Below are 21931 nucleotides of genomic sequence, written 5' to 3' on the forward strand. Positions count from 1 at the left end.
ATCTAAATGCCATCCCAGAGTTTCTCACTGCTGCCAAGTTGGTGTGTGTTAGCCAAGAGCAATCACTGTCAGGGAAATCTTATATACACCCATTACCACAAGGGGAGAGGGGGATTACACCACAGCTATGCCTGTGGAATGGCTACCATATCCTATACATCAGGGGTGGCCAACTTCCAAGAGACTGTGATCTACTCACAGAGTTAAAAACTGGCAGTGATCTACCCCCTTTATGGGGGTTCGGGTCAAAGTTGTTGAGTTTTTTCAGGGAGGAGGTAAAATGTTGAGCTTTTTTTAGGGGAGCCACAGTTCTTCAGCTTCTTTGGGGGGAGCCAGTGATCTACCGGTATATCACGATCTACCTGCTGGACATGCCTGCTATACATGCTTAGGCCAGAGGAAAGGGGGAGAAGGCACACCACTCAGAAAATTTTCAAACTGAGTACAAATGGTGAACATTAACAAAGCACACCAATCAGGGATTATGCTGGCAACAATGTCTAGGAATTCAATTCAATTCAATGTCTAGAAATTCAAAATGACTCCTGCTGGCATGCCCAGCAGAAAACCAAGCTATATCAGGGCAAAGGAGTTTCCAGAGCTCAAACCCACACCAAAAAGACCACAGCAGTTCCTTAACCCCTCAGTCACAGCATGGACATTGGCCCAAGCAAGCACAGATTAATAGTTTCCATAGCAAGGTGACAAGGCAAAAGCCAGCACCTTGAAAGAAAATCAAGGTGTGGGTTCAGAACCACAGGCCATATTTCCACAGCTAAGTTGTCGCAGCAAGGCCCTGCAACAACTGGCTAAGTTTTATAGCAGAGCTAGGTGTTCATTTTCTGGAGGCCCTAGCATTGAATACAGGCTACAAACTGATGCTAGGCAAGATGGGGCCCCCTCTACACCAAGGAGAAGGATGGGAACCAACCAGTCATTTTGGACACACGAGAATGTAACAATAGCCTTGCTGGATCAGGCCAGTGGCTCATGTAGCCCAGCATCCTATTCTCACAGTGGCCAAACAATAGCACTCTCCCCTCCTGCAGTTTTTAGCAACTGGAATTTGGGATCATACAGCCTCTGACTATGGAGGCAGAGCACAGCTATCATGGCTAGTAGTCATTGATCATCTTATCCTCCATGAATTTGTCTAATCCAGTCTTAAAGACATTCAGGTTTATGGCCATCACTACCTCTTGTGGAAGCTCATTCCATAATTTAACTATGTGCTATATGTCCTGGATCCTCCAACATTCAGCTTCAATAATTGCCCATGAATTTTAGTGTTATGGGTGAGGGAGAAAATTTTTTCTCTGTCACTTACTATATCCTGCATAATTTTATAAATTTCTATCATGTCACCCCTTATTCACCTTTTCTCCAAACAAAAAAGTCCCAAATCTGTAACCTTGCCTCATAGGGAAGTTGCCCCATCCCCTTGATCATTTTGGCTGCCTTTTTCTGGATCTTTTCCTACTCTACAATATCCTTTTTTACCATCCCTTGCTCTGGCAACTCATGTGTCCTCCCCCCACCCCTGCTATTTTGCAAGATGGGCCAGCTCTGTCCCCCATCCCCAGTGTGCAGCCTATGCTTACAGCTCAGCTTCTGCCTCTCCTCTCCATGGAGAGAGGGGGGAGAGACTGCAGTGACTGAGTATACTCATCCCTTCCCCCTAAACCCTTTGTGTGTGCATCCACTTGTTGACTACAGGCATCCAAAACGTGCTTCTGTAAGGCAAAGGTGTTCCTGAGTTTACCCAATCATGGCAATGTTTAAGCAAAAAGCTTGGCCTTTCCAGGAGTCAGAAACTTCAGAAACAGGTGCAGCAGCCTTACTCTGAAGCAAGTGTTTCCCCTTTCTTGCTTACCAGTAAGAGGTGCTCTATCCTGGCACCAGGCCCATACAGGGGAGTGAGCAGCCAAGTACACTTACCCTGTGCCTCAATGAGCTAAACTGGCTGGGGGGGCCCCACCAGACACTGGCTGCTTTTTTGTTTGAGTTTATAACTTTTTTCCAACAAGAGTCCTGCCCTGGGCCTCAGACAAGCTCTGTATGTGCCTGCTTGGTGCTCCAGTTGTTGGAGAGATTGAGGGTTGTTATTGTATGTTTGTGTCCGGAGTCCCAAGATGATGTACCGTATTTTTCGCCCTATAGGACGCATCGGCCCATAGGACGCACCTAATTTTTTTGGGGGGGGGAATAAAGAAAAAAAATTTCCCCCCCCAGCCGCGGGGAAAGCCCGAGCTTTTAAAAATGCACCTACTGTAGTTTTTAGAGGAGAAAAGGATATCTGCCCGAAGCGTGGGGCGCTCTGCTTCAGCACGCCCTGCGCTCCGGGCGGCAGGCTGCGGATATCTTCCCGAAGCGCGGGGCGCTCTGTTTCAGAGTGCCCAGCACTCCGGGCGGTAGGCTGCGGATATCTTCCCGAAGCGCGGGGCACTCTGCTTCAGAGCGCCCAGCGCTCCGGGCGGCAGGCTGCTATCCGCAGGCTAGGGAGCCATGCGGGAACTCCCGCGGGCTCCCCAGGCTAGCTGATAGCTTCCTGAAGCCTGGAGAGCGAGAGGGGTCGGTGTGCACCGACCCCTCTCGCTCTCCAAGCTTCAGCGAAAGCCTGCATTCGCCCCATAGGATGCACACAGATTTCCCCTTCATTTTTGGAGGGGAAAAAGTGCGTCCTATAGGGCAAAAAATACGGTATCTGCTACAGTTCTAGGAAGAGAAAAGTTAGCAATGTGCTCAGGTTCCTATGAGTGTTATGAAGACAGGCTGCATTGTGCTAAGTGTTTCACTGTATGCAAAGGGCCATTTCTCCCAGATTCCCATTATCAAAGTTCCCCATTGAGAGAACTAAGTGTGCATTAGGGCTGAGCAATATCTGGTTTTCAGCATCATGATGTATCAGCAACTAAACATCACAATATTCCACCATATCACAACGTCTGAAATTAGAGATCAGGCATGAGGATGAGGGAAGGATCAGTCACGGAGATCGTGCAGATGGGGTGTGTGCAGATCAGGCGTGGGGATGTGGGAAGGAGCAGTCATGGAGATCAAGTGAGTGTCCACTGTGGCTACTGCTGCTTTCCTGCTGACTGAGAAAAGCTGCTCTGCCTCAGTGCCAGGTGAAGGTAGTGCCACAGTGCCTTCAAGTGAGGAAAGGCAACTCAGATCAGCAGTGATGGCCGTGCCTCTCCATCAGCTTGAGGGAAGGCAGCTCAGATAAGCATGGTTATTGGCTGAGATCACTGTGCAATATCGGTGGTGCCATGAAATTGGCTGCCCTGCCCTCCCTCATGCAAGTAGCAAGTAGTGATATATTGCTGCATATTGCCAGGTCAAAATCATTATCACAGTGTGATTTCAAAACTGATTTTGGCTAATATATTGAAAAATCGCATAGTGCTAGAGTGCATGATAGGAGGCCCGAGTTTTGACCTCAATCCTATGCAACTATTATCTAAACTGTGGTCTCTCACTGTGGAGTTAGTGGGTTGTATTCAATGTTAGTCTAACTCAAAGGAGACCTATTGAAATTGATGGATGTGACAAAGGGCTCATCCACACTTAACCTCTGTCCTGTGCTTTCTAGGCACATGTCTGTGCTTTCCTGGTCTGTGTCCAAGTGCTCTCCCCACCCCCCACCACCTCTTTCACAAGGAAAACCCACTCTTTCATGCTGAAGTGGAACAAATGGCAATTCAGTGGAATAGTGCTAGCGTTAAAAAAGGCACTTAAAAATGGAGCTTTAAAGTGTGGGCCTGTGCCTAGAAACATGGCACAAAAGCAAGTCTGGATGATCCCTAACTTAAGTGCATTAATTTCAATGGGTTTATTCTAAGTGCTTATCCACACTTCCTCTTGTCCCACTGCTTCCCGCCCCAGGGAAAACCACTCTTTAGCATTCAACTTGAGCAAGCAGCAATTCAGGTTTTCTCCAGATGGACGTGTTTGCTCCAATTTAGCATTAAAAGGTGGGTTTTCTCTGGGGAAGGGAGCAGGGCAAGGAGAAAACTGCTTGGACCCATGCCTAGAAAGTGCAGGTCAAACCACTTGGAGCCACACTTTCTAGGCACAGGACAAGTGGAAGTATGGATGAGCCCTTAGCTGGATGAACCCATAATAATAATAATAATAATAATAATAATAATAATAATAATATAATTATACTGGCAGAAGTGGTAGGCTGTTGCTGTGAGGAGTTGAAGTTACACCATATGTGCTCTGTTTCAGACATTCTGCCAGTATTTAGTTATGAAAAAGGGGAAACCAATAACTAATAAGGATGGGATATCTGGAAATACGCAGAAAGAAATTGAGGACAGGTAGACAAGAGCAGATGTAAAAATAGCGAACACTGCCAGGGCTCCTTCCCTGCCTGTAGTGGTAGTTATAAAAGCAGCTCAAGGTCTATAGGTTAATAGAGAATGTATTAAGTCACAAAACTCTAGGGCTGAAGAGATGTGATGTTTCTCCTAATCCAACTTGCTTCTCTGAATCAAGATTTAATTTATTGACATATAGCAACAAAGTTCATTTCAAAGTACTGAGATATCTCTGCAAATTGGCACATGGCATAGTAAGTGGTGAGAGGCAGATCCCTACAATTAAGAAATGCACAAGAAAAGGCTATTTTACCTGGACCCTCCTCTACTGGTGATATTACCATTGGTGATGTTACCTGGGGTTACAGCACAAAGCTGACCTCAGCTGTTTGGAACCTATTAAATTCCTACTTTTGCAGGCCCTTATCAGGCAGCCATCCAGAGGCACACACAAGTCCTGCTATTAACCCTGATCTCCATGTTATTTCCCTTTTGCCCATATTCTGCCGCATTCCCTACCCATTGTGGAGTCTCAGCATCTCTTAAAAGCATCTCTCTGCAGCGATGCCTGCCTTCTGGCCACTATACATTTCCTTGTCTTCCCAGCACCAAACATAAAGGAACACCTGTCTTTGGCCAGGGTAGTTGACTTGATAGGTGCAATGTAATGGAGGACTACCCCCTATTGCAGAGACTGATAACATGGCTGGCCCTGAAATAAAATTGGCATCCCAGTAGCCAAATAAAAGGGCAGGGTATGTTCACTTATTCCTGTGCCCTGAATGACTCTATGTAAAATGGAGTGCACTATATGGTGAAGTTATTCAGTTTTACTAAATACCTGCACAAAGCAATGTGTACCTGGTCAAAATTCTGCCTGCCACTGCTATGACAGAGATCGCCTACCTTAAGTACTACTACTAAAATGAGGCTGCATTTTAAGCTGTATTTTAAGCCGTATTTTAATTGTTTGTTTGTTTGTTTGTTATTGTTTCTTCTATTACGTTTTATTGTAATTCATATTTGGTGTTAGCTGCCCTGAGCCCGGCCCTGGCCGGGGAGAGTGGGGTATCAATAAAAATTTATTATTATTAAGTAGCAGAAGCTTGCAATATATAAATCATCTATCAAGGTGCTCCTGAGTAAGATGGAAAAGCCTATCTTATTTCTCCTCTTTTTTAATCACCTCAAATCACCTCAAAATAATTGCTCCTCAAGCTGCTGCAACCCCTGCATTAACATGAGCCTTTTCAATTATTATACAAAAAAATAACAAGAAAGAGATATTTGGAAATCTATCCATTATCTGGTTGCATTCTCCATATGGCCATAACAACAGAGAGAGAAAGAAAAAAATCTGCCATTTGTCCCCCAAACCACATATTTAATCCATGTGCTTATGTCAAACTTAATTACAGCACATTTGGCATAAAATAACAATCCACATCCTTGGAGAGGAGAATTTAAGTAGTTAATACGTGTGATTGAGTGAAATTGCTTTGCTGAATGTTTATGGGAAATTTAAGATGGATGAAATGTGATGATATTTTAACCATGTAGATGCCAGTTCTGGGTTTGAAATCTGCATTTTTCCTGCCATAACTCCAGTTTTGGTTCCCAACTTTTAAACTACCCAGCAATTGTGTCCTTAACAGCAGAATAACATGTAGAAATGAAAAATATGACATATACTCCATCTCTACATGATAGGATGCAGTTTAAGACTTTGCAACCTCCAGAACAGGCATCTTATTTTTAGCACTTGAAGAACTTGTGCTTGAGCCTGCTTTTCCCTTCTCCATCTCATCACTTTTCCCTTTTGTGTCATGTCTGTATAGCATGTGAGCCGGAGGGCAGGGACCATCTTAGCACAGATTTAGGTCAGGCTTGTAAGTCTCTGAGAACCCTTTTGGATAAAAGATGGGGAATAAATGCCTAAATAAATATATCCATGGTTACTGTTGCACCCAGAACACTCAGTATGAAGGTCGCCTTAAAAACATCTTCAGAGGGTTCATTAGATCTTAATACTGACAACCTGCTGATTGAACTATCAAAGACCAGGCTGGGTGGAGGAGCTACACATAGCCTTGATGTGGACAATAATGGTATTGTTTGTTTTTTGTATCTATGCATGTATGCATGAAGTGCTTTTTTTCTTTGGGGACATAGGGGTACGCATACCCCTAAACATTTTGTGAATCTAAGTTTGGCCCCACTGAGGGGCAGTATTTCAATATGAGTAGGAAAATTAGAGTACCCCTAAACATTTTTTTAGAAAAAAAGCAATGTATGTATGTATGTATTTCTCACCATTTTCCCCTGATGGGGCTCAAGGTGATACAGATAAAAACAAGAACTGCTAAAAACATAGAAACATCAATAATTAAAACACAATTAAACATTGATAGAAACTACAGGCATACATAAAATCTGTTTAAAACATACCAATAATTACAATAAAAACAGCACAGGCCCTCTCATTAAAAGCAGTCAATTCTCATTAAAAGCAGTCAATTCACTGTTGGAACAAGAAAGACTTCACTTGCAGGTGGAAGAACAGCAAGGAGGGAGCCAGTCTAGCTTTTTTAGAGAGGGAGTTTCAAAGTCTGGGAGTAACCACTGAGAAGGGAGATGGGCTTCCCCTGAATACTGTATCTCAAAACCCAGGTAGGTTCACGAGGGAATATGGTCTTTCATATTCCTGAACGTATTTTATCAAGCATTTTTATCAATAATCCCCTCATTTATTCTCTAATACATGAACAGGACCTAATGGCTATAAAGCAGGGGGTACAGATCTTGGAAAGCTATAATGTGGCCCATGAAATGAAGATCCCCGTCCATATACAAGCCCACATGAGCAACCAAGAGAAGCTTCTTAACCACCTTAAATGTGAGTGGGAACATTTTGCACCCACACTAACATTTTGTACTGCACATAAAAGGGAATTGTGCTATGCCTTGCATTGCTTGATATCAACCCAGGACCATCAGTCAATAATGGCTCACACCATAATAGTGCATGACAAATTACAGGGGCAGTCATATGAGAAATCTGTTTGGTTTGATCGAAAGATCTACTAATAATGAGGGACTAAAGCTTAATTATTTGCTTCTTGCCTTGTTACCTAAAAGTTGAAAGTTAAACACCTAATCCCTGTCAGCCTTTCATTGATTATGAAGACAGAAATCATATCTGTTATCATATTGGATTCCTATTTCAGTCAGGAAGTTTGATGCCCTCTCCCATCTTACTCTGAGTAGTTAGTCCCTCTTCCCATGTCCACTGGAAATAACTGTCTCCTCTGCTAGATCTGAGATTCCAGACAGAACTTTCCCATGCCACCATCCCTCAAAATAGCCTGTGTTCCTCAGTATTTATAGCAGCAAGACTCTGCTGGGCTGATTTGTTTGGATTTCCACTGTTTTTGTGTTTAACTCACCCCTCACCCATGGGCAATTTCTTCAGGCTGTTACTGATGGGATATGTTTGGGTGGCAGAGACAGCATTCAAGATGGTAGCTGTGCAGAAAAGGCATGGGCTGCAGAGAGAGAGGGTGGGGCAGAGGTTTTGTAAGTAGCTGGGACAATGAGAACAAGGCAGGCAGTATGCCAAGCATGGGATGGCTGCCAAAACACAGATCATTAGCTTGGGCCAGCTATAAGCAAGGAAATGAGAAACATATGTGGGAGAGCAAGGTTAGGAGTGAGGGCCTGTGGGTCAGTGACAGTCGTACGAAAACGTTTCCCTTGTTCTTCAGCTGCAGCCTGACAGTGTCAAATGCCATTCTAGTAGCCTTGATTTCTCATGGTGCTCAAGCTTGTTTTGGCCTGATATGGTTTTTTGTTTCCCTTTCACTGATGGGAGCTTTTGGGAGGAGGAAGGGAACAGACAAGGAAGCCTTTCCCCTCCCCCACCCTGGCTATGGGAAAAAGCAGTGTTTTGTATACTGCTCCCAAAATTCCTAACACTTTTCTGAATAGTGGCTTTAAATCCCAACTGCCCTGGGAAGAAAGGGCGGAGTTCTCAAGTAGGTCTTGGTGTTCTTTCTTAAATGTAACTAGCTGCACCTCATTACCCGATACTGAAGGCCTTTTGTGCTTTTGCAGAGCTGTGCTACCTGAAAGCTGTGACATGCCGCAACTTGTAGTATCTACTTTTATTTTATGATGCTAACTGTTTGGTTTTGACATCTTTTAACTATTCTCTATGTAGACTTCAAGTTAAGTTGTTTGCAAATAATTTTGATTTTCTCCCAAGTTTGCTGATCCATCAGTCAGCGAAACTTAGTGAACTGTCTACAGCTCCAGCATCTCTCGTTTTTCATTCATGAAGAGTTTACAGACAACAACTTATAGAAATTTCCCCACCTTTTCCCAATCATAGCACAGAGGGAGGTGAAACAGTATCTGGATATGGGAAGAGCTCTGGTTGACATGCAAGTTCCATTTTTTAATATTCTGGGATGTGTGGTGAGGTGTTGTTTGTTGTATTTATTTATGTTCCTTTGGGTGTTATGGTTTTATGTCTCATTTTTTATTTAAATTGCTTTTGTACTTATTCATTGTAAGTTGCCTAGTTAACCTTATGTTATCTATGTTGCATGTATATTGGCATCCATCTGCCCAAGAGATAACAGATGAGTGTGCCATTGGGAGTAAAGTCAAACCGTCTGAGAGTTACAGTGCCTGCTGTGGCTGTAGAGACCAATACAGGAAAGACATATTTTATTGCAGCTGGGGCATATGAAGGCATCCAGTTTTGCTGTTACAGATGTACCATGGACTTTATTTTCTCTGAGCTCCTCCCTGCAGTCATTTTTCCTCTGGTCACGGCTGTGGATACACAACCTGTCTGTCTCCAGGCACTGCTGTCAATCGCAAGGGATTCCCACACGGCGGGTTTAATGCTGCCAACCTACATGTCACATTTGCAGACATCTTTATAACACAGAGTTGGTCTGCCAACAGGCCTGGTGCCTGCCACATGCTTGAGGTGGTAGGTGGTTTTGTCTATCTGGGCTCCACCATAACCAGCGACCTTTTCATTGATTCTGAGCTGTACAATCGTATTGGTAAGGCAGCTATAGCAATGGCCTCTCCAAAAGGGTATGGGAGAATGTGATGCTAACAACCAATACCAAGATGAAGGTCTACCAGGTTTGCGTGTTGAGCATGCTCCTTTATGGAAGTGAGTCATGGGCAACTTACACCTGCCAGTAGCAATGCCTCAATGCCTTCCATACGTGCTGTGTCAGGAATATTTTGGGTACCACATAGCAGGAAACTAATGTCATAAGTAAATCACAATTAATTAATTAATTAATTATTCTTATTCACATTCACACCTGGGAGTGCATGATAAGTTTTAGGGTGGAGTAAGAAAGGGACAGCAGTCATGAAATTAAAAGACGCCTGCTTCTTGGGAGAAAAGCAATGACAAACCTAGACAGCATCTTAAAAAGCAGAGACATCACCTTCCCAACAAAGGTCCGTATAGTAAAAGCTATGGTTTTCCCAGTAGTGATGTATGGAAGTGAGAGCTGGCTGATCGCCAAAGAATTGATGCTTTTGAATTATGGTGCTGGAGGAGACTCTTGAGAGTCCCATGGACTGCAAGAAGATCAAACCTCTCTATTCTTAAGGAAATCAGCCCTGAGTGCTTACTGGAAGGACAGATCGTGAAGCTGAGGCTCCAATACTTTGGCCACCTCATGAGAAGAGAAGACTCCCTGGAAAAGACCCTGATGTTGGGAAAGATTGAGGGCACGAGGAGAAGGGGACGACAGAAGACGAGATGGTTTGACCAAACTGCGGGAGGCAGTGGAAGACAGGAGTGCCTGACGTGCTCTGGTCCATGGGGTCATGAAGAGTCGGACACGACTAAACGACTAAACAACAAAGAAAGGGAATCTATTCCAAATATTATTTTCTAATGAAAGTTTAAAATACTTTTAAAAGGTAAAAGGACCGCTGATCATTAGGTCCAGTCGTGACCGACTCTGGGGTTGCGGCGCTCATCTCGCTTTATTGGCTGAGGGAGCCGGCGTACAGCTTCCGAGTCATGTGGCCAGCATGACTAAGCCGCTTCTGGCAAATCAGAGCAGCACACGGAAATGCTGTTTACCTTCCTGCCAGAGCAGTACCTATTTATCTACTTGCACTTTGACATGCTTTCAAACAAAAGCTGGCTGCAATTCTGACTTGACACTGTAACAAGAATCCGAGGAAGTATTCTAGAGAAAGCAGGTGCCATACAGAACATGAAAATATCCAGTTACGCTGGCCATTGCATAACAGAAAAATACATTTCCTGTTGGTCCTACAGCTGCCTACCTTCCTCCCTGTGAGCAGGGAACCAGCATGGTCTAAGGAAGAGCTGCTTGAGCTGAATGACTATACAACCCCATGTTATGCAGAAGCACCCATAGATGCTGCCTCTCATCCTGTCCCAAGACAAGCAACAGTGCAGTTTAGGCATGTGTGGTGGTGGACTATCACATTACTGAGACAGTAACAATCTTTTGGAAGTTGTAATAATAACACCTATTTGAGTCCTCACCCAATTCAAATTTGTCTCAGGAGTAGGTCAACTAATTGTTTCTTAATCTGCTTCCAAGGCAGAAATTTTCTGGATTTCAACTCTCCTTAGGATTCCAGGGTATGGGCACTTGTGCTCCCTGGAAACTCTGGCCATAGTCACAACTCTTGTCCAGTTTTCCTTTGGCCACTGTTGGTCTCTTCAGGAAATGGTAGCAAACGCTCTCTTGCCTGGATGTCAACTCTCTTTATATTCCCTAAGGCTCTCAGGCCTTTAGGTAGCCCTTGGAAAGATGAGGGGAAAGGCTGCTCCAGAATTCTCACAGGCCACTAAGAGTCTCTGCAGGAGTCAATAAGCTGAACTCCCAGGCCTGAACTCTTTCCAACAACATGAAAGATGTAGTGGCAAATACATCTAATGCCTAAAGTGTCAATTGAAATATATATCTGTCTGTTTCCTGTGTACTGTGAAAGGCTGTCAGCCTTGAGAAAAAAGTTATGTGCAGTTTAGATATTCATCCATGCATCACTGTAAAAAAAAAAAAAATCTGAAGTCAATGCTATAATGCAGTAAACTCTGTAAATAAATCTCAAGGTTCCACCCACATCTGCAGAAGTCTGTAAGTTTATCTGATAGCCATTCCTATCAGTTTTTCTTTTTTAAAAGGTCACTTGATAGCACTTCCTTTCATATAAAGACACTGCCTTATAACAGGTCTGTCTGTCTACTCTGACTTGCAGTGGCTATCCAGAATGGTCTCCTTGGGCAGAAAGAGGTAATTTCCACAGCCTGCTACCTAATCCCTTTTTAAACTAGAGATGACAACGAGGATGTTGAACCTGGGGGCCTCTGCATGCAAAGGAGCTGCTTTAGCACTCAGCTATATGTGCTTCCTCCCCAAAGACATAAATGGAAAATATTTTTTTGCAGAACCATCTATGTATCAGGAACAACTCTCCTTGCTGCACTACTAAATGTTTCCCAGGAACCTTCAAAATCTTTTCTTTTAAAAAACTTTTTTTTAGAAATTTATAACCACAATGTAAATAATAAATAATTCCTAGATTGACAAGGAAAGACGAAAAGAACAGGAATAACCTGTCAGCAACCCATAATCAATTAATACATTTTTTTACAGGTGGTCATCCACCCATATCACAAAGGCTTCAGCTTCTCATCACATATATTCACCTTACATTGACTATACAACCATTGAGATAAGCCAGAAGGACATGACATGAAAATGTCTAGAATTCAGTGGCACGCAGTGTACTCACAGTCAGATACATTGTGTTTCTACATTCTAAATTAAACCAAGCAGCTATCTGTGATTTCAATATATTCTACGTGCAATCATCATTTTAATCAAATTGAGCCCCATTACTCATTTTCCAGAGATCCTGCCTTTTTCATTTCTTTTTTGGAAGAAAGTGAGATCTGTTTTTTACAATAAAATACATTTAAATTGACACCCACAAGCAAGAAAACTATGAGCTACCCAGGAAAAGGATGAACGCCTCCCCTCAAAGGTTCAGGTACAGCCAAAGACAAGGATTTTTCCATGGAATATTGTTTTGATGGCTCATAGATGAGCTGCTCTTCTCCAGCGCTTGGTAAACACACCTTCTCCCATGCTTGATCTCTGCTACAAGAGGTAGTATGATGCAAACAAAGAATAAACCATAACTGGGTTTTTTTGGCTGACAATGGTGGTGTGATCATGGTTGCTCTTTGTTAATTTCTTGTGAGTTTGGTCACACCCACACCATACTTACATACCACTAACAGACATGGCTTCCTCCAAAGAATCCTGGGGACTGAAAAGTGCTAAGAATTGTTAGAAGATCCCCACAGAGCTACAATTCCCAATGGATGGATGGATACCATGCAGATCCAGTAATTTTAAAAATTTTAATTTGACAGTAAGGCTTAGAATTTCATCTATTGTCACCACTATTTGCCTCAGTTTTTCAGATTCTGTTCCTGAAGAACTCAGGCACAAGTATCATCCTTCTTAAGCACATCTTTAATTCACTTGTCATCCAACAGTCCAACTAACTCCTTAGATGGTTTCCTGCTTCTAATATATTTAAAAAAATATTATTGTTAGTCTTATGTTTTCAGAGATGTGCTCCGCATTTATTAATATTTTGTACCCCTTATTATCTGCTTGCATTTATTTTGCCAAAAATTGAGTTGGTTTTGGAAATGTATTTTGTTTTGTTTTTGGTGTTTTGCTGTTCATCTGGGTTATATTCTTGTATTTTTATTGTCAGACCTTCTTATGAAATATCAGTGGATTCTTTAATTTTATTGTTTCATTATTAATATGAGATGCTTTCATTAGTTCATTTTTATATAACTATTTAATTTTTTATGTTTTGTAACTCTTGGTGAATTATGTAAACCATTTAGATGTGAGCTGCCATGAGCATAATTTACTATGGAAAGGTAGCATACAAATAAATGGTGATTTATAAGCTTTTTTCCGCAGGTGGCTTTGAGTGACAGATTGCTAAGCCCAGCCAACGGTAAATGGCCATGTACTTCAGGAAGCAACACTAAGACCATTTGGACAAATGGGAGGAGGGCTGCCACAGTGCTAACTACTACAATGCAAGCTTTGCTGGATTTGCACCCCTCTCAGGCAAGATAGTATCAGAGAGTGTGTCTCAGAGAGGAAACCTGGCTTTTTCACCTGGATGTGCAGGAAGACTAGAGACACCAGGCAATACAAAAGTGACAGACTGGGCTTTGGCACACCAAGTGGTAGATAAATGATTTTAAATAAATAAATTTTAAAGGGCAGAGTTGTGCCACAGCCTTTACTAGCTTTCTTGAGTCAGTATCCACTTTTTCCACACTATACATAATTTTACACATAATTTATCATATCCCCACTTGCTCGCCTTTTCTCTAAACACAAATATTGTAACCTTTCCTCACAGGGGATTCGATCATGTTGGTTGCCCCTTTCCCAGTGTTATGATATCCATTTTGAAGTGCAGTGACTGGAAGTGAACACAGAAGCCTGTGTGGTCACACTAATAGGTATGTATAATGGCATTATGATATTGGCAGTTTTATTTTCACATCACTTTTCTCAAATAAACTTTCCAAACCACATAGACTTTTCAGTCCATTTTACAGTCCATTGGTTTTAAAAAGGAATTTATCTGAATGCCTCACATGCAACTCCACAGATGCTAAGCTACACCTTTGTGTTCTAATAATGTTCCAGAAAGTTTTGTTAAGTTCTTTGTCTTCTGAACTCCTTTAATACTTACATTTAATATTTCTAGTGCTGGGATTAAGGGATGGTTGTCAGGTAACATTAGTAAACCTCCCAAACAGTCAGATAGCCCATAAGGTTTGGGGCCAGAATTAGCCTGTGGTGCATCTATCAGGATTATTTCTGGGCAAACCCTTGCAGAAGGGGGCCTGCCACTATGAAAAATTATCCTCCCTTCCCCAAATCCATCATAGATAGGGACATCCACTGGTCCTTGATCTAGAGTTGACAACTGCCCGTCCCCAAGCAACAACAGTTCAGCCAACTCGTATACCTTTATTAGAAAGGTACAGTCGGAAGGTTCTTCCTGATGTTTAATCAAAATCTCCTTTCTTGTAACTTGAATCTATTGGTTGGAGTCATACCCTCTGGAGCAGCAAAAATCAAGCTTGCTCCATCTTCCACGTGACAGCCCTTCTCTCATTCTTTTCTTTTCCAGACTAAACATACCCAACTCCCTCAGCCATTCCTCATAAGACTTGGTTTCCAGACCCTTGTTCATCTTGGTCACCCTCCTCTGCACACATTCCAGCTTGTCAATATCCTTCTTAAACTGTGGTGCCTAGAACTGGACACAATATTCCAGGTGTGGTTTGACCAAGGCAGCCTAGAATAGCATTAGCTTTCTTTGCAGCTGCATCACACGGTTGATTCATGTTACGTTTGTGGTCTACTAAGACTCCTAGATCCTTTTCACATATACAAGACAGGTGTCCCCCATCCTATATTTGTGCAGCTGGTTCTTTCTGCCTAAGTGTAGAACCTTACATTTGTCCCTATTGAAATTCATTTTATTAGTTTGGGCCCAGTTCTCCAACCTGTTAAGGTCATTTTAAATCCCGATTCTGTCTTCTGTGGCATTATCTACCCCTCCCAGTTTGGTGCCATCTGCAAATTGGATGAGCATCCAAGTTGTTTATAAAGACATTCAGCAACAACAGGCCAAGGACAGAACCCTGTGGTACCCCACTTATCACTTTTTTCAGGATGACAGGGAACCATTAGTGAGCACTATTTGGGTTTGGTCAGTCAACCAGTCAACCAGTCAACCAGCTACAAATCCACCTAACAGTAACCTCATCCAGCTTCTCCACAGGAATGTCATGGGGCACCTTGTAAAAAGCATATGTCCACAGCCTTCCCTTGATCCACCAAACTTGTAACTATCAAAAAAGGAAATGAGATCTGTCAGGCAGGACTTGTTTTGGAGAAACAATGGAGTTTCGGTTATGTATTTATTTAACAAGATCTGTATACCACTTAACTGTAAATAAAACATATAAGTGGTTTACAAAGACTATAAAATATACATTAAAATTGAAAGCAAGCTTATAAAAAAGCAACATGTATAAAATCAAGAATAAAAAAGGTCCTTCAGATTGCCATTCCCTCGCCCCAAACAGAAAAAATACTAGATTATATATTCATAAATTAATCTATTAAACTACAAATAAACTCCATTGGACACAATTTACCGGTATACTTTAAAGTCAATGTCACTGAAGTCCATATAATTTACTGTTAGTCCCAGAATAAGTGTTTAGGAGTGTAGTCTTGGGACAAATTCACACTGTACATTTAAAGTGCTATAATACCTATTTAAACATTCATGGCTTCCCCAAAGAATTTTGGGAGCTGTAGTTTAAGAGAGTTGTGCTGAGAGTTGTTCAGAGGCCCCTATTCCCCTCCCAGAGCTAGAATTCCCAGAGTTCCATGTGAAGAGAGATTGATTGTTAAACCTGTCTGGAAATTGTAACTCTGAAATGGGGAGCCTATTCTGCATGCCCACATTAGAGTCCTAAATCTGGCCTGTGGAGCAGGCTCCCCACTCAACATGGTGGAGCCAGCAGGGGATGAAATAGTGAGGGCAGGACTAGGGAGCACAGACCTACTATGCCCCTCATGCAACAGCTATCACCTAAGCTACTAACTGAATAGGACTTTTGTAATTCAAGAAAAATAAAGAGATGTTCTGAAAACTCTTTCATACACTTATATTTCTGTAGGAGGGAGAAGGGATGTGATTGCAACTTCTGGTACAAGTTGTGACATTAAAAGATTATGGAAAGCTAGTAGACACAAGGCCAAGTAAAATTAACTCAGAATTCTATGCAGAATCTGGATGCTTCAGAAGCCCAACTGGCTTCAGCTTGAAGTCAGGCATGTAATGTTGCTGGCCCCATACTGTGGAATACTCTTCTAGCAAAGGTTTAGCAGAGATTCTCACTGCTGTTTTTCAGGCATCTCTTGAAGACCTTTTTATGGTGACAGTCCTGTTCTGTTTACATTTTTTCTGAGATGAGTCAGTCATTTTAATGATTTTTTAATATTGTTTTTATGGTATTTTATTTTTTATTGTACTTGCGTATTTTGTTGTACACTGCCTTGATATTTATATGAGGGGTGCTCTCTGGAAATATTTTTTAAAGAAGGAAAGGGTTGTATTCAATGCTAGTCCAACTCAGAGTAGACCCACTGAAGTTAAAGGACATGATTAAGTTCATTAATATCAATGGGTCTACTCTGAGTAGTTAGTTACAATCCAAAGAAACTAAGGAAGGGACTGCCAAGCTGCTTGTGAAAAAGATGAGAATAAATGGGGGGTTTTTAAGTTTTTAAAAGCAGCAAAATATTTCTCTTTCACACAAAAACTCACACACTTCCACATTTTTATCAGAATTCTGTCAGTTCTAAAACTGACATTTTCCTTTTCTGATCACTTCTGAGATAGTGGCATGGGAATCTTTTTTATTTATTTATTACACCGATGAAAACAGCAGATCATTCCACAGAGAAACAGCAAGGACAGTTGAAGTCCTAATCCCTGACCTGCCTTGCCCTTTCCTAACTAGCTATTGACATTGAACTTAAAAAGCTGCAGTGCTGCGATGAGATAATGACTTCTGTTTCTTCTCAGTGGAAAAATGGGAAGTAGGCCAGGCTGGGCTGGGAGACCTCAGAAATGGTGCTCTCAAGGAACTGGTATAATTTAAGTCTCCTGATGCCTGAAAACTGTTTAGCAAAGGAAGGTATGGCAAAAAGCAAAGCAAAACTGAACATACACAACAATGATTCTTAGAATGCTTCTTGAAGGGCAGAATAATCCTATCCAAGTCATACATATAAATGTCCCTGGATCTCAATTTACTCCGGTAGTGAACTGGAGCCAGGAACAATTGCCCAGGAGATATCATGGCCTCTAAATTCAGCAGAGATAGAAGCAGTTGAAGAAGACCCCAATCATATCTCCTGAAGAAGGAGGCAGAGTCACCTAACTCTAAATCTGGGAGTGGCTGCCCAAACCTTTCAGAAGAGGGATCTGAATGTGATATTTGCTCTTACTGACCCCCACCCCCACCCTGGAGAAGGCAAAAGACACAATCTGAGGCCACTCAGCAGCAGCACAGTTCAATCCCTGTGCCACTTGGGGAGGTGGGGAAGGGGCTCTGGCTGACATCAGATTTTACATGAGGAAATAAGGGTTCAGCGGAGCCCATACCTTGGTGGTTTTCAACCTGTGTGTCGTGGCACCCTGGGGTGCCTTTAATGGTGGTCAGGGGTGCTGTGGGCAACAGTGGCCTCTTTCCCTCTTTCCTTCCCTCCCTCCTCTGATGCCCTCTTGCATCTCTGCCTCCCAAAGGCTTGCACAGCTGTTTGTTGCAGCAGCCTTGACTATAACCTCCAAAGGCGGGTACTGGCCTTTCTTGTGCTTGCTGTGTGCAAGGCCTGCCTGGGAGCTAAGTGCCCGGTGCTGAAGGGGAGACTTTCCGCCATGCAGGCCCAGCAGCGCCCACTGCTGCCATTGCTGGCCTCACGTTCACCTTTGGCCAATCTCTGTTGGGCCACCAAGGCTGGGGACATCCTCTTCCCAGGTTCCTGTGGGGTAGCATGAGGTGCCAACTCTCTTGGGGGGTGAGAGGTGGCTCAGAGACCAGGGGCGGTGGTGGCGGCTGCCCAGAGGACTCCCAAGGAGAGGGTAGAGGAGAGGAGTCTGAGGGAACACTCCACAAGGGAGGGTGTTCCAAAAACAGTGAGAGGCTGCCAGCTCTGCAGGCAAGGGGTGACACAACTGGGCTTCTGAGCCCCACAGGGGTGCCACAGAAAGAATGCAATTGGTCAAGGAAGCCATGGACTAAAAAAGGTTGAAAACCTCCGCCATAGCTGGTTCAGCTTCTGCTATCCCTAGGAACTGTCCCAGGTCCTGCAGGACTTCAGTCTGACCAGCTGCCTGCCCGATTCTGCTTCCTATTACCACACACTGATGCCTGCCTGTCTGTCAAGAAGAGTTTCTGCCTATGCAGCAAGCAGCAAACTCAGTAAATGGGTAGAACTACATGAAGACCAGACACACCAGCAAAGAAACCTCCAAGGATCACTTGTCAACAGTCAAGTCCCATTGTGTTTAGCTCTACACCTACACACAGGCTTTGCATGAGAGTTCCAGTAAGGAAGAAAACAGTGCCAGGAACAGATAGGTAGCCGTGTTGGTCTGCCATGGTCAAAACAAAATAAAAAAATTCCTTCCAGTAGCACCTTAAAGACCAACTGAGTTAGTTCTAGGTATGAGCTTTCGTGTGCATGCACACTTCTTCAGAATATCTGAAGAAGTGTGCATGCACACGAAAGCTCATACCTAGAACTAACTCAGTTGGTCTTTAAGGTGCTACTGGAAGGAATTTTTTTATTTTGTTTAGTGCCAGGAAGTATTTGAGTTTCCTATCCAAATGAACAATCATTTGGATTGACAGATATTTGTAACCCTCATCCTCACACTGTCGGTCTATTCCCTAGAAAAAGAAAGCCAGCCACTGAAAGACTGTTCCATTACCAGAACCTTCCATTCATCCTTCTGATTAGCATAATTCATGAAAAAGAGTAAAGGGAAAGAATCTTCTTTAGTGGATATTTAATCAGTGTTCTATGAGCTTCATAAGCAACCTCTTTAAGACACCAGAAAATGAAACAAGACATATTTCTGGGGCTGTCAGCAGGTAGATCCACTGATTTTGCAGTAAGTAATCTCTATGGGAGGAAGCTCTTGGCTCTGATGTCTGTGTTGAACATTCTGTGGCTCCCCCCAGCCGCACCCGGGCAGGTCTCTTCAGTGGGAGAGGAGGCGGTGATGATATTGCTTCTAACAACCAGACTGAAGTGTAGCCTGAGGCGATCTTCCAAAGCCCCCTCCAAACAGCCTCTAATTAATTTTTATCCTGCTACTCCAATGAGTCCCAGGAGGGCAACAACCAAAACAAAAAAATCCTCTCATTTGCTCATTCAGAAAAGCTTTGACGGCAGTTCTTCAAGATTGTAGAGCTCTAAAGAGAAAAATGGCACTGAAGTTTTGCAGCTGGATTTTCCTCCAGTTCCTGTTTTTTGTTGAAAGAAATAGTTCTGTTGTTTCTGGTGAACAGGTCAGAGTGTATTTCTCTTCAGATACTTAAAAACACTTTATGAATCCTTCTATACATGTAAGGAATTGAGTCACAAGCTTGGATTCTGCAATGCCACCCATCCACCCCAAAAAACTTTAGGAGCACTTGGGCAGAAGCACAAACAAGGGTACAGTCTGGCTGAGGCCCATTTCACAGATAGAACAGAAATGGTGACACTGTTCATGGACTTTACCATATCAGACTGTAGGTGTGAGGGACCACAGAATGGATTGATCAATGTTCAAAATGTATATAATTCAGAGACTATTTAGTTCTCCGACATTTAGGGGTTGCTCCAATTCTTCTTACTTTTAAGACGTTCTTCCTGATATGCAAATCTGCAAAGGAGATCAGTTTTTCTCTTCCTGGAAATCCCTCCCCCTTTTTTATATTTGAAAGCAGTGGTCTTATCTAACCTTAAATGTTTTTCTGCAAGTGGAACAAACTCTCTTTGTCCAACTTCTCTCCACTTTTCCAGGAATCTAATTCCTTCATATTTATTCTTATTTTCTTCTGAGACTTGCTTGAATAATCTGAAGACTGAAGTGCAGCTGTCCTTTGAACTGTCTGTCTGTGTTGATCTTTGGAAGGGTTAAAATGAGTGGATGGTTTTGCATTGAGCCTCAAAATAGGCCTTGCTTTTCATTTTGTTCTGTCCATTTCTATTATCTACATTCTACAAATTCTTCCTAATATGTCTACCTCCCCAGCATGGCTAGCTGGGTGGATCTGAATGCTGGTGATCATTCACAACAATCATGGAGTGATGAAAGAAGGCAGTAGATGCCCAATCCCAGAATACATGGAGACAGAAATCCATTTCATTACCTCATTATAGAAAAGCAAACGACAAGTCAGTGCAGAATTAAGTAGAGGCTGCTATATTCTTAAGGGAAAGCAAAGAGTTTCATGAGCCCAAGAGAGGCAGTATCACACCTGCTTCGCACCTCTCCTGTATTTCAATTTCTTCCCTGACCAGTGGGGATAATTTTGTAACATTACACCAGAACATCTTCCTTTCTATTTGACAAAATGAAACAGAGTCCTCAGGATTTTCCCACCCATTGCTCTCTTGGCTACTCTGCTGCAGTACTATTTCATTACTTATTGATTTTTCAACATGCTGTCTGCGTGGCTGTAATTTACACAGGTTCTGATGGCCCTTAGCAATTCTTAACACCTCAAGGTGAGGTCACGGAGTTCATCTAAGACAGTAAATGTAGACAACTAGAGTTTCAAGAAAGGATGACAAATTGGCAAACTTGGTAGCCAAATAGGAGTTGCTGCTAGCCCAAGGCAGGCCACATACTGAATTATCACTGGATTAAGACAAGAAATGAAGCAAGTTTGCACCTTGGTGTTACTATCCTGTGTAGCCAAGAATGATTGGGAAAGCAACTGAGGAAGTAAATACTGTATTTTTTGCTCTATAAGGCTCACTTTTTCCCTCCTAAAAAGTAAGGGAAAATGTGTGTGCGTCTTATGGAGCGAATGCAGGCTGCACAGCTATCACAGAAGCCAGAACAGCAAGAGGGATTGCTGCTTTCACTGCGCAGCGATCCCTCTTGCTGTTCTGGCTTCTGAAATTCAGAATATTTTTTTTTCTTGTTTTCCTCCTCCAAAAACTAGGTGTGTCTTGTGGTCTGATGCGTCGTATAGAGCGAAAAATACAGTAAATAGGCAGAACAAGTTCTAAAGGGCTTCAGTTACAGAAGTACAGATGATATCCAAGCTTTAGGATAAAGGTCTTGATTGTAAGAACAGTTCAAAAATTGATCCAATTAGCAAGAGTGGCAGCAAGGGCGTGGGTGGACTCTTCCTAGCTGCATGTCTTTTATGCAGAGGCTGGGCTGGCATCTATCTGTTGGGTATTTCCTGCATCAGCCAAGATGTCCTGCAATACCCTCTCAAGTACTTATGACTCTATAAAAACAATTTATTTGTGCATTGTTATTACCTTTATATCCTACGGTTGCCACACATTTGGAATCTTCCAATCATTACTGGGATTCGGCCATCGGAAACATTGGGCAGAAATTACTTAAATGTACATGAAAATCTGGACTTTTGTGTCCAGATTTTCACTTTTTGAAATATGTCAACCCTATTATATCCTACCTCAAGGTAACATACATGCTTTCCCCTTTCCATGTTTTCTTCACAACCACCCTGTCAGGTAGGTTAGGGTGAGAGACAGTGACTGACCCAAGGTTACCCAGTGTGTTTCATGGCTGAGAAGATATTTGAACCCTGGTATCTCATGTCTGTGTCCAGCAGGCTAACCATAATAATAATCATAATAATTTATTTATACCCCACCCACCTGGCTGGGTTT

The 21931-nt window shown here is 42.6% G+C and overlaps 1 protein-coding gene across 14 annotated transcripts in view; it reads right to left on the bottom strand.

Annotated features, from left to right (window-relative positions):
• ZFHX3 (zinc finger homeobox 3) overlaps window positions 1-21931 on the bottom strand; it is a 349711-nt gene that overhangs the window by 212776 nt on the left and 115004 nt on the right. The window contains exon 1 of one of the 14 annotated variants that reach the window (XM_081871755.1): window positions 7775-7842. The exons of the other annotated variants lie outside the window; for them this stretch is intronic. The gene's annotated coding sequence lies outside the window, so the exon portion shown is untranslated. Of the gene's footprint in view, window positions 1-7774; window positions 7843-21931 lie in introns of those variants that run through there. 14 annotated transcript variants of the gene reach the window in all.

Source organism: Podarcis erhardii, assembly GCF_964252035.2.
Source record: "Podarcis erhardii genome assembly, chromosome: 7".
Lineage (NCBI taxonomy): Eukaryota > Metazoa > Chordata > Lepidosauria > Squamata > Lacertidae > Podarcis > Podarcis erhardii.